At 44.1% G+C, this 16,402-nt stretch overlaps 1 long non-coding RNA gene across 3 annotated transcripts in view; it reads right to left on the reverse strand.

Moving 5' to 3' along the window:
* Positions 1–16,402, reverse strand: part of LOC102550954 (uncharacterized) — a 39,948-nt gene that overhangs the window by 10,872 nt on the left and 12,674 nt on the right. For 2 of the 3 annotated variants that reach the window (XR_001838342.3, XR_005505819.2), the window contains exons 3-4: positions 359–564; positions 83–233 (exon numbers count right to left, since the gene is read on the reverse strand). This is a non-coding gene — a long non-coding RNA (uncharacterized LOC102550954). The remainder of the gene's footprint in view (positions 1–82; positions 234–358; positions 565–16,402) is intronic. The other variant, XR_010052219.1, reaches the window with a different exon arrangement.

Here is a 16,402-nt window from a genome sequence, read left to right on the forward strand (position 1 = left end):
CATTATGTCCACTTGCTAAGAGCTCACCAGTGATGTAATCAGTTGATGGAGTAGATGTTACTGTGCTCCAGTCATAACTCACCTGGAGACCAAACCTTCTGCACACAAACCTTTTGTGAAAGATGTATGTTTTTGTGGTAGTGTGTGGCAGTGGTCTCTGAGTTCAAGGCCAAGATGGTCTCCGCAGGTCTCCACAGCCTGTTCCAGGACAGCCAGGGCTATATAGAGAAATCCTGTCTCAAAAAACAAAAAAACAGAAATGAAAAGATTTATTTTTATTTGGATGGATGGATGGATGGATGGATGGATGGATGGATGGATGGATAAATGGATGGGTGCCATGTGTTGGAGTACTCACAAAGGCCAGAAGAAGGTATCACATCTCCAAGAGTTACAAGCCATTGTAAGTTCCAGGGATTGAACCTATTTCTTCTACAACAGCGGCAGGCACTAGTAGCCTCTGGGCCATGTCTCAAGCCTCCAGTGGACCATTTTATATCCAGACTATAACACGGGCACTTGGCATGGTTCCCAATGCAGAGTACACATTCCCCTTCACATATGCTGAATGAACAAATGGGTACACGAGTCATAAATTACAGTTAATAGCACAATAATGCAAGTGAGAAAAGGAGGCCCTAAGAGCACAGGACAGGGGCCTCCCATCAGCTAAGAGTGTCAGTGGGGAAGTAAAAAACAATGCTGAGCTTGGGCAATGGTCCAGAAGGAATGCAGCTGTTAGGTAGTTAAACAGAGCCAGCTTCACCTCTGCCTGCCTCTGCTCCCGAGTGTCAGAATTAAAGGTGTGTGCCACCATGCCCTGACTTTCTTTTTTTAAAGATTTATTTATTATATATAAGTACACTATAGCTATCTTTAGACACACCAGAAGAGGGCATCAGATCTTATTACAGATGGTTGTAAGCCATCATGTGGTTGCTGGGATTTGAACTCAGGACCTCTAGAGAAGAGTAGTCAGTGCTCTTAACCACTGAGCCATCCCTCCCTGCCTTTCTATTAGTTATTCTTTCTGTAAAGCCACTAGTACCTTTGGGTGGTCCCATCCTCAGGACATCTTCAAGTTCGAATTACCTCCCAAAAGCCCTGCCTATGATATGACAAAGTATAAAATTGGAGGTACGTTCTAACACAGGAACCTTAGGCAACATGTCAAACCATAGCAACTAGGTTTCCACTTTGTGCTGGGGTTCACAGCCTCAGAAACTGATCTTGCAAATAAGACTGACTTGTGTAGATGAAAGACATGGAGAAGACAAGTACGTTTGGAGACCTTAAAGAAGCTGGATTCTGCCCATATTCATGCCATTCAAGACAAACTCAGCCCAATGAGAAGAGGTATCTCTCTTGCCCTGTGATATTGGTTTATTTATAAATGTTCAGCATTTTGGAGACCAGAAAATCTACATTTCTAAGCATTTTTCCTTTGTGTTCAAATTTATATTTCATGGGACACATCATATCCATTTTCTCCAGCTCCCTATACAGTTGAGTCACTAGAATGGCCTTTTATGTCTCCCTAGTAGGCCCATGGTGTAGCCAAGAAGTCCTCAAGCTTGCTTAAAGCATCATGGGCTTAAAGAAAAGGAGACAAATTTTGAGTTTGACTCAAGAAAGCTTGGTTTAAGTTTCTAAAGGTAAGATTGTCATTTACAGCCCTAATTCTCCCTGCCCCAAGATGAGTATCCAGATTAGTTGGGTGTGACAAACCACCCCAAGGTAGGTATGGTCTTTCAAGAAGGGACTTTTGCTCCCAGGAAGAGAACAGTGCCTTATTTGTCCACCAAAAGCTGGAAACAGAGGCTGGAGATAGGACTTTGTGGTTAAGATCACTTGCTGTGTGACCATGAGGACATGAGTTTGGGTCCCGGCCCCCAAAACAAGGTGGGCACTGTGTCTTTACACCAGTAATTCCAACACTGTGGAGGAGAAAGGTGAAGACAGGATGATTATTGGAGTTGGCTGATCACCAGTCCAGCTGAAAAACACAGCTCTGAGTTCAGGGAGAGATGCCACTTCAAAAGAAGCAGCGACAGATAGACAGCCTTCCTGTGGCATCCATGCATGTATACACAGGTGCTTGTAAACCAAAGACATACACCATGTTCTCACATGCATAAACACATACACCAAAATAGAAAAGCAGATAGAGAGAGTAAGAGAAAGAGTGAGGTGGGGTGAGGGTGGGAGGCCTGAGGACACCCCATCCAGCAGCAGTAGCTGCTTGGGAAGGAGCCAGCCCTCCTGCATGAGCACATCTAGAATCACAAGTCTTTGGGACTGGAAGGGATAATTGAGACCATCCGCTCTAATATCTACCATCTACACAGCACTCTGCAACAGATAAATCACACTCACACTCACTATCTGATCAGTTTCAAAAGAGGCTGAGGCAAAGGAAGCTCAGAGAGGTTACACGCACCACCTGCCATCATGCAGTCACTGAGCATGATGGCAGAACTCAGACACACACCCTTGACAGTCTTGGGGAATGAGCATAACCCAATGCACTATTTCCCAGGGTCCGCTAAGCCAGCAGAACCAAGGTCCTTCCAGTGACCATCAAAGACAGACAGAGGTGACCTCACTGCACTGACCTCCCTGCTGACACCTTTCTTATGTGACTGACAGGCTTTAGAATCACCTAGGAAACAAGCCTGTGGGAGAGTCAGTTGGGAAGTTTCTTCTAAATTAATTGAGGTAAGACGACCCATTCTGAATGTGAAGATCCACAGTTCTGTGGGATAGATCCTGGGAGTGGATTTAAAAAAAAAAATAAGACGACTAGCCAGCATTCATTGCTCTGTTTCTGTAGACACATTGTAGCCACCATGCTCCCCTCCACCCCACCCCCAGCCACCATGATGGACCATACACTCAAGCTATGAGCTAGAATAAGCCTTTCCCTTGTTAAGTTGTTTTCAACTTTTATTCTGTCATACCAGTCAGACAAGTAACTTACATGCTGCCCTCTAGGTGTCCCCTGTCTGAAAAAAAAAAAAAAATCAGACAGGAAAGGTTCATCTCTTCTCTGGCATTTAAGACATGATCTTATTGATTCCAAACATGCAGTCCCCTTGAAACCACCAGCAATGGCACTGCTCTCTTCTACATCTGCTCCTTCTAATTCTTGAGATACAGAACACTCTGCAACCCCCTCTCCACAAGGTAAGTAAGGGAAAAGTAAGGCTCGGGGAGGAAAATCATGGTCCCTGTTGACATAAGTAGTCAACGAGTAACAGAATCAGGAGCTAAACCAGAGCCTGGGGAGATGGCTCATGGGTAACAGCACCTATGGCACAGATGTTAGGGTCTGGGTTCTAATCCCATCACTCTGATAAAAAGCTGGGCAGGGCCTCTTGGGTGCCTGTGATTCCATCATTGAGAGGGTTAGAGATGGGGACTGTTGAAACCCAACAGTCTACCAGACTACCAGCCGAAGTCCAGTTTCTGTGAGAGACCCTGTCTCAGGGGAATAAGATGGAAAGTGATAGAGCAGGACCTGGCATCTTCCTGTGTCCTCTGTACTCACCCACAGAAGCAAACATCACACTTCCATTCCTATAACCATATACATGTACATAAGCACACTCCTATACCATACTCACAAGTATATACATGCATTCGTTCACACAACATACATCATTCACACCCAGTTCATATTCAAACACATATACATACTTATGCACATATATGCATATGTGCAAGATAATTAGACTTGAATTTCCCGACTCCAAGCAAAAGGCTTTCTACTAAGTCCTATTGATGGCACTTGGCTGCCATCCCACCAGGATAACCAGAGTCAGAGAACGGACTCCATAGAGGAGGAAGAGAAGAAAAGTTTGCTACAGGCCTGCAACTGAGACAAGGGATTGTGCAGCCCACTGGTTTGGTCGAGTTTGCCAAAATCTTATAGAAAAACTTTCATGTAATGAGCAAGACAGACTGGGGTCAGAGTGGAGCCTGACTTAGCACATGTCTGAGGGCTGCATTATAGACACATGAGGGAGGCACATCATTCTGTCTCTCACAAGTATATGCAAACTAAGCTATAAATTTAGTGGTAATCAGTACCCGTGAGGTGCATTAATTATAAAGTTATAACTCACAAGAGTCCCCCATTACTTGATAATGTATCACCAAAGCTTATGAATGCAAGAATTAATTACTTGGCCCAGATGTTAAAAGAATGTTTTAATTTCTCAAGTACTTGGTTTGAAGCAGCCTCCAGTTTTACACAGCACTAAAATAAGACAGTATACTATTGTGCACTTCTGAATGATTACCTTAGGAAACAGCCAGTCCTGATCTGTAATTTAGTGTTTAGTACTTTGCTATGCTAAGTATCTCAAAGGCATATTTTCATTGAATAAGCACAATAACTACCAAGGGAAAAAATTATCATGATTCAACATGTTACCAAGAGCTGAGGCTCAGTAATCTAAGAAGCCAAGGTCACAAGAATGATACCACATACCACAGTGACCCTTGTTTCAAAATGAGCCTCAGGTATTTCTGACTTAATAGAATTTGAATGACTGTGAATTTGATCCATTGTAAACAGGCTTTGCCTGGTTTTCCTTTGAAACCAAGGGATATGCTTGCATTTCAAATCTGCATATTCAGAAATCCATTCATTCAAATTGTTTTGTTTCTCAGCATCCCTTTAGCCAAAACTGAAACTAAATCTTTCTCCACAGTAAGTAACAAGAATAAATTCTCATCATCACAGCAGGGATCCAAATAAGCAGGAAAGCCACAATGAAAAAATTTCAAGTTTAAAAGTCTGGGACTTGTAGATTTTAGGTTTCTAGGACATTTAGAATGTCTAATAGCATGGTTTTGTTTCCCATAATGAATATGACTTGCTTTCTTTTTGTGACAGGAAAATAGGACTGAATTATTAAAATTATAAGTGATAGTTTGGCTGGGTATAAAATCTGTGGTTATCTGCCTCCTCCCACTGTCTAAATGTTCCATTAACAGCCCTAAATTAGTGTTACAGAATCTAAAACCACCTTGATCTCCTCCCCACATTGTATCTTGGGGTTGTTTTGCTTTGTTTTGTTTTGTATTCCCTCTATTAAACATCTTAGGATTATTTTGCTGTTGTGGGAGTTTGATCTGTTCATCAGAATGTATTAAGGTATTTCACTGGCCTAATTTCCTCTAATAAGGTTTTCTTGATAGATTCACAACCCATAAATGTTCCCTGTACCATTTCAGGCAATTACTGATGATGGGCTCTTCAGGCCCAGCAGTTACTCAGTTTCTTCTTGGTGTTGCCATTATCTTTTTCAGATTTGGATCTCTGCCATATAGTTCTTCATGGTTCTGCATTTCTATGCTGTTATTATGTTTCCTTATATAACTTTCATCGCACTCCCCCAAAAGTAATACAATAGGGTGACTTGGGAAACAACAACAAAATCCTTAAGTTTTTGTATGGGAATAAATCATTTTTAAAATAATATTTTTGATTCTTTGTAAGTTTCATACATGTAAAAAATACTTTTGATCATCATCATCCACCACTATCCCCACCAACTCTCCCTAGTGTCCCTACCCCCATTTCCCTTACAACTCCAAGCCCCCTCTTTTTATTCCTACTAATAATACCAAAGTCAATAAATTTTCATGAGTAAATGGAGTTATGGAATGAGAGCAAGGAACTGAACAAATAAAAGTATAGAAACCATGCAAATAAAAATATATTAAAATAAATTTGAAGGTCAAGATCATACACAAAGTGAGCATGACCCTTTGCAATACAGACAAAGAAAAGGACTTTTCATCCAAGGGGAAAAAATGACCCCCAAAACAAGGAACTACAAGCCAGACATGCAGATAAAAAAACATCATGCTGAATGGTATAAAGATCTAAGTCAAGTTTACAGACTTAAAATCTTAGCTTACTTGATAACGTGTTTTAACTCAAATATTTTTTTAAAAAAATATAGAAACATTTAAATAAAATGAAGAATATTGGCACAATACTCATACTTGAGAGGACTTTAAAAATATTTTTCAAATGAAAAACTAAATATAAAACTGAGACTTCAACTATCTGTCTGCCTATCAGCTAGGAAAATGAGTACCTAAGGTAATGGAGGAAACACAAGCAAACCAGAACAGACAAGATATCCAGTTAGCTTACTGAAACATTTAACTGCCTTACATATCAAGGGATTGTAAATTAAAGGAAGCTGTCTACAAATTCACAGAGGTTACCTCTCACTCTATACTCTCTGTGCATGTGTGAGATTTGTGTGAGACTTAGAAAGCTGACCTTCACAGAACTTTCTGGAGAATGCTTGGGACGAAGATAGAACATGAACGAAAATAGAATCACTGTGCCCAATGGTAAAAATATAATACGTGGGCATAAACTCAGTGGTAAGGAATTTCCCTGCGGACAGATGTAGACAGAGACTATCTTATCCAGGATTTCTATTGCCGTGATAAAATATCATGACCAAAGCAACTTGGGAAGAAAATGATTATTTCATCTTATACCATACAGTCCATCATCCAGAGAATTCAAAGCAGGAACATGAAGGCAGGAGCTAATACAGAGGCCATGGACAATTGTTTGATTACAGACTTGGTCCTCTTGGCTTGTTTAGATTGTTTTCTTATAGAACCCAGGACCACCAGCCCAGGGAGTACACTTCACACAATGGGCTGGACTCTCTCACATCAATCATTAATCAAGAAAATATACTACAGGTCAATCTTATGAAAGATTTTCTCAATTGAGAGTCCCTCTTCCAAAATGACTCTCGCATATGTCAAGTTGACATAAAACAAACCAACACAGAGACATTGAATAAAAAATATAAATAAATAAATAAATAAATAAATAAGCAAGCAGAAAGGAAAGCCAATGAAAGACCTTCGACATACTTCAATCTTGGTCACCTGCTCTTAGTAAGAGAGATAGCTAGATATTCCCAGGAGGAACTGGGTAGTAGGAAACTGATTCAGTCTAAGATACAGTAATTATGCAGTATGTCTGCCTCTCTTGTTTAAAAGGAATTGAACTGTGTATTATTTTTACATAATCTTTCAGCAACTTTCAGTATTTGGCAAAAGAGGCTAGAGGTCATAACCCTCAGTTTGAAAGGTCATGACCCAGTTTAGACTGAATAAAGCTTGGGGAGAGAGTGTGTCATAGTTGTAGTTTCCTGCCATGCCATTCCTCCAGGAGGAGCATGAACCCCAGCTCTGTTGCCACATGGGATCAGAGTAACCAGCTATGAGTCTTTTCCTAACAGATGCTCTGGGCTCAGAGCGGATCCCCATCCAGGTGTCAAGTGCTGGTGCATAGTAACAAGTAGTGTTTGGTATAAAATGTTAGCAGGTGGGAATTTTCTTACAGAGTCCATATGCTCTTACTACCTCAAAAGATCTATTCCTGGCAGAATAGGAAAAGAGTACAGTAAAGGCTTCTCCTGAAAGAACTCTGTTCATAAAGCACACTACATTTCTGAGGACATACGCTTCTTTACCAGGGTGAAACTTCTTTGTCAATAACCCTCACACTGGGACTTGGTTTCTCTAGGTACTCATCTAAAGGATTAGGCAGTATACTGTCAATCCCCTTCCAGCTTCAGGCTTTACAGTTTAAGAAGGAAATTAACACATACTCAGAGAGGAACATCTAGAGTCAAAAGAACCAGAAACCATACAATTATAAGGTATGGCCAGAAGAGCCAAGGACTGGATATCAGGACACTAGAGATATGAGGGTTGGGTGCTTCTATATTGAAGCTCTCTTGTAGAAGCTACCACAAGCATTATTCCAGTGGTCACTGTCCTGCTTAGACATATAAAGACTAGCTGGCCCAAGTATAAATACCTTGCCTGACAGAAATATATATATTTTAAGGCAGTGGTTCTCAACTTGTGGGTTCTAACTCCTTTGAGGGGTAGAGGGAAGGGGTTGGACAACCCTTTCACAGGGGTAGCCTAAGACCATCAGAAAACACAGATATTTGCATTATGATTTTATAACGGTAGCAAAATTGCAGTTATGAAATAGCAACAAAAATAATTTTATGGTTCGGCGTCACCAGGTGAGGAACTATATTAAAGGATTAGGAAGGTTGACAACCACTGCTCTAAAGGGACCCCTGAGCCCCTGTCCTTGGATATCAGATTATTGAAACAATAAACCCCAAGACATCAGAATTTCCCCAGGACCCTCCTAGAAGAACAAAAGTTTGAAGCCTTGTGGGCACTCAGTGGGGAGTTTGTCTCCTAGAGAAAGACTGACAGCTTATCAGAAGACAAGGGAAGAGAGACAATGTTGGGGTGGGAACCACACCTTGCTGGATTGCTTAGTTATTTGTATTCCTGGCTTTTAAGCTCCATCTCACACTAGAACCAAAGGTAGGTGAGTGGGAAGGGTGGGTTTTTCCCTCTTTCCAGTGCAGCCACAGTAAATACATCTTTTTCTGGTTTTCACCGTTTGAAAACAGGCAGCCTGGCTTGGTACAGCACATGCTGTACCCCTAGCCTGATAACACAGGGAGCTGCCCTAGCTCCCCAGATTAACTGTGGCCCTGGCAGGCAGCACCAAGACCCAGGTCCTGTCACTGCACTCCCACAGATTTTGAGAAAGGTGAGATGCACCTTGCAGACTGTGGCTCTGGGGATGCTGATGCGGCGCTCCTTCCTTGGGAGGAGCGAGGAGCGAAGGCCAGAGGCAGCTTTGCCCACACTCAGCACTTTCTCTGCTCTCTGGATCTTTCAGCTGAGGCTGCAGTGTTAAATGTACAGTTTTGTAAATTAATTCTTTGAAGACTTTCTCTTGTCAGCCGATTCCCGGGAAGTCACTTACAAGCAACTGAGTCTTCCACTCCCATGGACTCCAGAGCCTTCTTAATGCAAGACAGTGTCCCAAAACCCTCTATTCAGCGAGACTTACCAGAGATAGGCAGCGAGTCTCAACGCTATTCACTTCAAACTAATGAGCAAAATGATAATTTCTTCACGTCCCGGATAAGAAATGTGGCTGAAATGTGTTATCTAATGCAAGAGAGAGTGCTGAAGATGAAGACTGCTTCGACAAAGAATAATCCCTCATGGGTCCCTGATTTCTCTCTCCTTCCTAGCCTCCATTCAGCCCCTATCCAGGCCGGCAGCAACTTTGTGCCAATCTGTGAGTCAGTGCCATTGCGCTCTCTCTCTCTCTCTCTCTCTCTCTCTCTCTCTCTCTCTCTCTCTCAATTCCCAGTTGGACCAGGAAAGGACACATAACCCAATTTAGAGTAGAACAGACTGTCCCTAGAAATGCAAGGTAGCCTGCAGCATCCTAGTCCAGGGGCTCCTTCTGCCGCCCAAATTTGAACCATAAATTTGAACGAGTCATTTGCTCTCTCATTGGGACTCAATTTATTGATTGAGCAACAACAAGCTTATTTTTAAAACAATTCAATTTACTCTTTTAAGCATTTTGTTAAAAGAGAGCCAGCTTTTAACTAAGTTTTCTTTTACTCCCAGTTTCTGAGAGCAGCAGAATAGTCAAGAAAAATAAGAAAAGAAATCCTCATTGGAAACTGTTGGGAAAGTTCTAGAAAGGTAGTAATGGTAAAAGGACTGTGGAGGAAGAGACAAATGGGTGACCTGAGCTCACTGGCCATTCTTGTATTAGTGTACCACTCCAGGTTTAGTGACAGGTCCTGTCTCAAAACAACACAAAGAGCAATTAAGAAATAACAAGCCTTGATATGGACCTCTGACCTCCTCCACATGCCTGTACACATACCCACAGATCCATGTATCCAACACATGCACACCAAAAAAATGCACAATCTCCCCCCACGATTTCCCTAAAGAAGGATGGCAAATTACAAAAAGGGAGTAGTCAAGAGCTAATTTGTGAACTTTATTAACCTTTTCAATTTCCCCTTGTTCACCAAATAATAATCATCAACCCTCATCTATCTACCAATAGTTATACTGTGATAACAGCCAAGGTTAATTAAAATCTGGATTTGCTGAGACCCCTGTCTCTACAATTTCCAAACATATGTTCAGAGAAGCTACAGAATTACACAATTGCCCATAATATATTGTCTATACCAACGGCATCTCGTGTGTGCTATGTGCATGATAAATAGTGACAATGTTGCTCTGAGAGGATATACTGCAGCTAAGTTCACTGTTAGCAAGTCATTTGCACTTAAGTTAGGAAACCAAGATGGTCCTTTGGAAATGTGTGCATTGAAATCTTCTGTACCTTCTCTACACAATAGGCTATTCATTACTACACGATGTCTTCAAGAATGAAACTAATCAAGCTGCCATGCCATGGTGCCGTGTGTAGACTAGAAGTTTGAGGTAATGTTTCCGCTTGCGGTTGCTTTTCCACAAGGAACAGATTAATCTAGTCCACTGGAAGAAAAGACCACCCACGGGCTAACCATGCAGGTGAGGTGTGAAAACTGCCTCACGGCTAATTTTCTCATAGAATGAATGTAACCAATTGACACATTTCCGAAAAGAAGAAACCTCGGAGGGGCCATGGGTCAATGCACTCAACTCCTATTCTAGGAAATCTGTGAATTGATTCATTTTGGTTCAATCATCTGAGCCACTGTAATACGGTAGTTTAGAAATCCTGTAAGACCAATAGCTTTGATCTCTTTGTCCCTATATAGTCAGAGGTAAGTGGGGGTGGGGCTGGGTCTTGTGATGGAAGCGTGTTAGTAGCTGCTGCTCCTGTATAAACACAACCCCAGTGACAGGTGAAATGAACTCCACATGGGCCTAGCAAAGTCAGCATGTGACCCCATGCCAGGGTGTTATCAGATCCCCTTAGTCCTTGTGGCCACATAACTTCTCAATCTATTTGTACCTCATGCCAATCTGTTAAGCCCTGAACTTATCCACTCTCTCTTCCAGCATTCCTTCAGCAATATCTGCTTTTATTCATTCATTTGTTCAGAGATCATGGGCAGATCCTGACTTACAGGAAAACACACACACACACACACACACACACACACACACACACCCCTCAAAGAATTCATAGACCCAACCTCACCGCATCCATACACCAAACTACCAATGTAGAAGCAATCGCCAGTTTCGTAATTATTTTCCTTATTCTCACTATATTGTCCAAGGCCAACCTGGCTAGCAAGTCACTGGAGCTACCTAGAGCCCAGGAGTGTCTGACTACAAACTCTTTGATACTCCCATTTCCCTGCAGTTTCACATACTGGAGCCTGCCCAGGACAGGAGCAGCATATTGAAAACAAAGCCTACTTTCCACTGTTCTTGGTTGCCCCCCAGAAGTAGATAGTAAGATGCCAAACTGAACCACTCTGATTATATATAGTCTTACAGAGGAGTCAAAGTGGAATGGAGACAGACGCTTTCTCCCTGCTGGCTAGAATTCACGGTGCTATGAAGGCTGCTAGGGGAGGAAAATCATCAGTGGTTTCTCCTGGCTGTAAAACAAACACGCTACAATGCCAACCTGATAAGCAAGAAATATCCACAGGTGCAATAGTGGTACAGCTATCTTGGGCACAACCAACTGTTTTGGGATTAAATATAAGGTCTAGTCTGTAGGAAGAGGTAGCCTGTGGCTGTGGAGGTCATGGGAAGGGAATTGGAACTTGACACACTTCTACTGTTTCCCTAAGTGATCAAGTCATCAAACTGTCTTCTAAAGACTCATGTTTATATCTATAGATTAATACACCTCTCAGCCTGAGCAAAGAGGATTGGTTAATGCTAAGACTCATATATAGTCCAAGTGCTGAGACTAAGTGGCTGATGGGTACTGGGCCTTAAACAGCACACGCAAGTCGCACACTTCCTCTCCAAAGTCCTAGGAACCTTGCAGAAGGGAGGGTAGAGAGGATTGAAGAGCTGGAGGATGGGGAAGGATGCTATGAAATGCCACCATCCACATATGACATCGCTCTTGCAACCAGGAAGAAGACAGCAGTTTTGAACACCTGCAGAGTCACATCTTACAGGGGAGGAGGAGACACACTCTGCCCTCCCAGCCTGTTCCTTCTAGAAGAAGCCTGACAAGGGTTTGGCTTTTCTCTTTTGTTCAGTCTGATCAGCCAACCTAACCTGGTCATTTGGAGCCAGTGTGGGTGGAAAGAGACCATCAAGGCACCCTCACTCCTCAGTCTTCTTGGCCAGGCATGAGGCACACTCAAGATGCCTCTGAGATAAACTGACCAGCGTGACCGCTGTCCGGTTCAGCACCAGGATCTTGGGTGGGTAAACAAAGGCATGAATTTTCAAGTAGTCTAACAGTCTACACAAGGCTGACTGTGCTACTGTGACGGGGGAAATACCACAGGTGTTCAGCAAGTGAAACCATGAAACCAGAGCTAGAAAGCATTCACCATAAAGATCGTCTGCTGCTCTTCCAGACAGCTTAGGGTCAGTTTCCAGCACCTATAACCAGGCTCACAGGTGGCTGTAACTCCAGGTCTGAGGGATCTGGTGCCCCCTTCTGGCCTTTGTGAGGACCTACACATACCTGGAACACACTCACGTAGGCACATACAAATAAATTTAAAATACTTTGTAAGAAGAGGTTGCTTCTGGGTACTTATACTACTGGGCCCCCTGTCAGAATGCAGAATGGGACAATCCTAGTCCCCAACTCCCTAACAGTTGAGAGAGCTCAAAGCAAAATGGGGCAATGGATCCTGGCTGCTGAGGTGTCTGCTCAAACTGCCACCCGTGTACTGATGCGAATAACCTCACATCTGCCTGCAGTTGCAAAGGAATGGAAAAGGCACAAGTAGGTGGAAGCCTTGGAAGAACAAGAAATCATCGGAGAGCATGACACTGGCTCCCCTTCAAGGTCACACTTCATCCTTAAAACTACACGTGCCACTGAGGGGGCATGCACCGTGGGGACCGATCCCACAGTCACTAGAACTCAAATTCACACTGAGAGGAAGACACAAACTACAGCAAGCCATTGAGGTCCCTGATGATGGCGAGCCAAACCAAGATTGCAAAATGCACAAAGGAGAGCTACAGGTCCCAGCTCCGGGCCAGGCTAACGCCCACTGTAGGAAAAACCAAAATCCCTCAGGTGTGAATGCTGTGCCATTTCTTGCAGGCCTCACAGCTACATAACATGAGGCCTTTGCTGTTCAGCCCCGTGTCAGCTAATAGGGATCCTGGAGGCAGTTTGCCCTGCTCAGCTAGAGGGAAAAATCATTACACAGAAGAATCAGCTCCACCTGTCAATCCTGGTTCGAAAGACAGACAGCCCTTCCCTTCCCCTCTGCTAAGTGGCAAGGCCTCTATATTTGACATTTTTTGAGAGATGGATTGAAACTGACATTCTAAGCATGAAAGCAGGGGAAGTTTCAAGACAAAATAATAATAATAATAATAATAATAATAATAATAATAATGCAGATTCAACACTGGGAAAACACAAATCACTGTATATCTAAAAATAAATTAACAAGCCGGGGCTGGGAGACATCTCAGTCAGTGAGGTGCCGGCATGCAAGCATGGAGACCTGAGCTCCAATGGCACCTGTAACCCCAGCACTAGAGGGTGGAGGCAAGTGGATTCCTGGAGTTCATTGGCCAGCCAGTCTTGAGGACTTAAAGAGCTCCAGGTTCCGTGAACAACAATGTCTCGAGAAGTCAAGTAGAGAGTTGTAGTAGAAGAGCTCAGTGTCACCCATTGGCCTCTATATGCTTAATATACTCACTTCTGTAGACACACACAGTCACTTCGTCTGGACAGCACAACAAAGCTGACCCTGGTGGTGGGGGCTCAGGTGAGCGGTCCCGAGGGGAAGAGCATAGAAGAGCTGACCCTGCCACTCATCTGTCTGCTATGAGGTGGCATGGGTGCAGGGGTGATGCCCTTTCTGAAGTGAGGACATCACCACCTGCAACAGTCAGAAGACCTGGCCCTGTCCTTACCAGCCCGAAGCACTTGGGAGAACAGGATCCTGCACCTTGACAGGGCAGCATAGTAGAGCTGGCCCTGGTTGAGGGGGGGATGGGTACGCCAGCTTCACAAGGGCAAGAGCAAAGGTGAGCTGGCCCTCTCACTTCCCTATCATGAGGTGGAGTGGGTGCAGGGGTGATGCCCTCCCTCACCACCTCTCAGCACCTGAGGCAGTCTCAAGAGTTGGCCCTGGAGGCATGAGAGCAAGTGAGCCAGTCCTGCCCCCTCGCTGATTGCAGCACTCAGGAGTGCAGCCCCCACACCCCCTCACCTCACCTGGGTAACACAGTAGAACTGGCCCTGGTGCAGAGAGAGCAGGTGAGCCAACCCTGGGAGTGTGAATGCAGGAGAGATGGACCCACCACTAGTCCGCCATGTTGACATGGCCTGGGTAGGGAGTGATCCTCGCCCTCGCTTTCTCCCTCACCATCAGCTTCAGTGTAGTCAGGAGAGCTGGCGTCAAGGGCCTGACAGCAGGAGGGCTATCCCTGTCCGCTCACTAGTGGTAGCACTCAGGAAAGCCGGCCCTGCACCTCGCATGGGCAACACAGTGGAGCTGGTGCTGATGGTGAAATCACAGGTGATCCAGCCCGGAGGGTGTGAGAGTGGGGAGAGCTAGCCCAGGCCCTCGCAGGCTCCAGCACTTGGGAGAGTGGGCCCTGTGCCTTGACTGAGCAGCACAGTGGAGCTGGCTCTGGAGGCATGGGTATGGGTGAGCCACCCCAGAGCGCATGAAAGCGGGAGAGCTGACGAGGCCTCAAGCCAATGGCAGCCTAGCCAGAACTATGCTGGAGAGCTCCCCCTAGTGGAGAGCTGGCATGCTGACCACCTCAGCTACCACCCAGGCCCAGATCCAGGGCTCTGAGTTGCCCCACTCCAAAATCTCTATCATCTGTGAATAATCATCTGAACAAGAAAGGGTCAGTCCTGCTGATCCAAAGCTGGAGGATCTCTGTGACACAGAGCAGCAATAGGGTCACCCAGAGGAGTCCTGATGAGAATCCAATACTGATGGGGTCCCAGAAGCCAGAGACCTGGAACTGGACCGATGACTCACTGCAAAGAATTTACAAGTGAAGATGTGTGGATAGAGGGATGTACTGTGGGACACACTGCAGCTTCCGCGATGAGATGTTTTCTATGTTTCACTGTGGTTTGTTTATGTGTGTGTTATGGGGGATGGGCAGGACTGGGGTGCAAGATGTGAAACTCAGAGAGAATCAATAAAAATTTACATAATAAATAATATCAATAAAATTAATAAAACAGAGAGATTTACTCCAGAATATTGTACATCATAGACAAACGAAGAGAACCAACCTGAAGAACAAAAAATAAAAATGTACTAAGAGAATAGGGTTAAAGAAGATATGATGGGGTGATATAATAGAGTATTTAAAAGTACCCTATTTTCAGGAATAATTTGATACCATCAGAAACTGTTCATCCTGTCAATCAAAAAAATGCCTTTTACCACTCTTTTTTTTTTTTTTCGGAGCTGGGGACCGAACCCAGGGCCTTGCGCTTCCTAGGCAAGCGCTCTACCACTGAGCTAAATCCCCAACCCCACCTTTTACCACTCTTAAAAATAAGCATTGCGTAAACATGTGTTCACACACGCAGTAACACATTCATTCAGATGCTAGCAAAACAGATGAGAAAGAAACATGCTAAGATGTAAATGTCATTGTCTCTGAATGGTGCATTATAGGGGAGAATTTTATATTTCCAAAATTTTCCAAACTAGCTTACACACACACATACACACACACACACACACACACACACACACACACACGTGCGTGCGCATATGCATACACAAACATGCATAAGCATTAAAAATGTCTTTTGAGAACAAAATATAGAAGACCAAAAACCTTGCCACAAATTACTTTCCTCCCTGTGTCCGTGTCACGCCCACTGCCGCTAAGGCATTCCTCTGCTGGCATTCGGATCTACTTCTTTGGGAATCAACGTAGACTGAAACGTGATGGTTCTCTAGTACTTCCCCAAGGCTGCGACACCAGGCTGCGACACCTGAGACATCCAGTCTCAAGGGTTGAAAAGCTACCTGATCTTTAAGCTTTTCCATGGGGAGACGCCCATTGCTGGACCACCTGCATTCATTCTAGCCGCTCCATTCCTTTAGAAGGCCCTGACAAATGACCGTACAGCAAGCTCGCTCCATTTCAGAGACCCTCTTCCGTGCGTACCATTTAGGCATAGCCTGTTCAGGATTCTGACTGGTGGATTCCATCCAAGCACAGTTTCTGGGGAAAGTTAAAGGGTGAACTGGGGCCCTGCTGTTGTGTGTCTCGGGTGACATCTGGAACTTACCTTACCACCCACGGGTCCCATGGTATGTAAATGAAATCTCTATGTGCACGGGGCTAGGGGGCAGGTGTCAGGTCAGCA

This window comes from Rattus norvegicus, chromosome 6, assembly GCF_036323735.1.
Source record: "Rattus norvegicus strain BN/NHsdMcwi chromosome 6, GRCr8, whole genome shotgun sequence".
In the NCBI taxonomy this organism is placed as follows: Eukaryota; Metazoa; Chordata; class Mammalia; order Rodentia; family Muridae; genus Rattus; species Rattus norvegicus.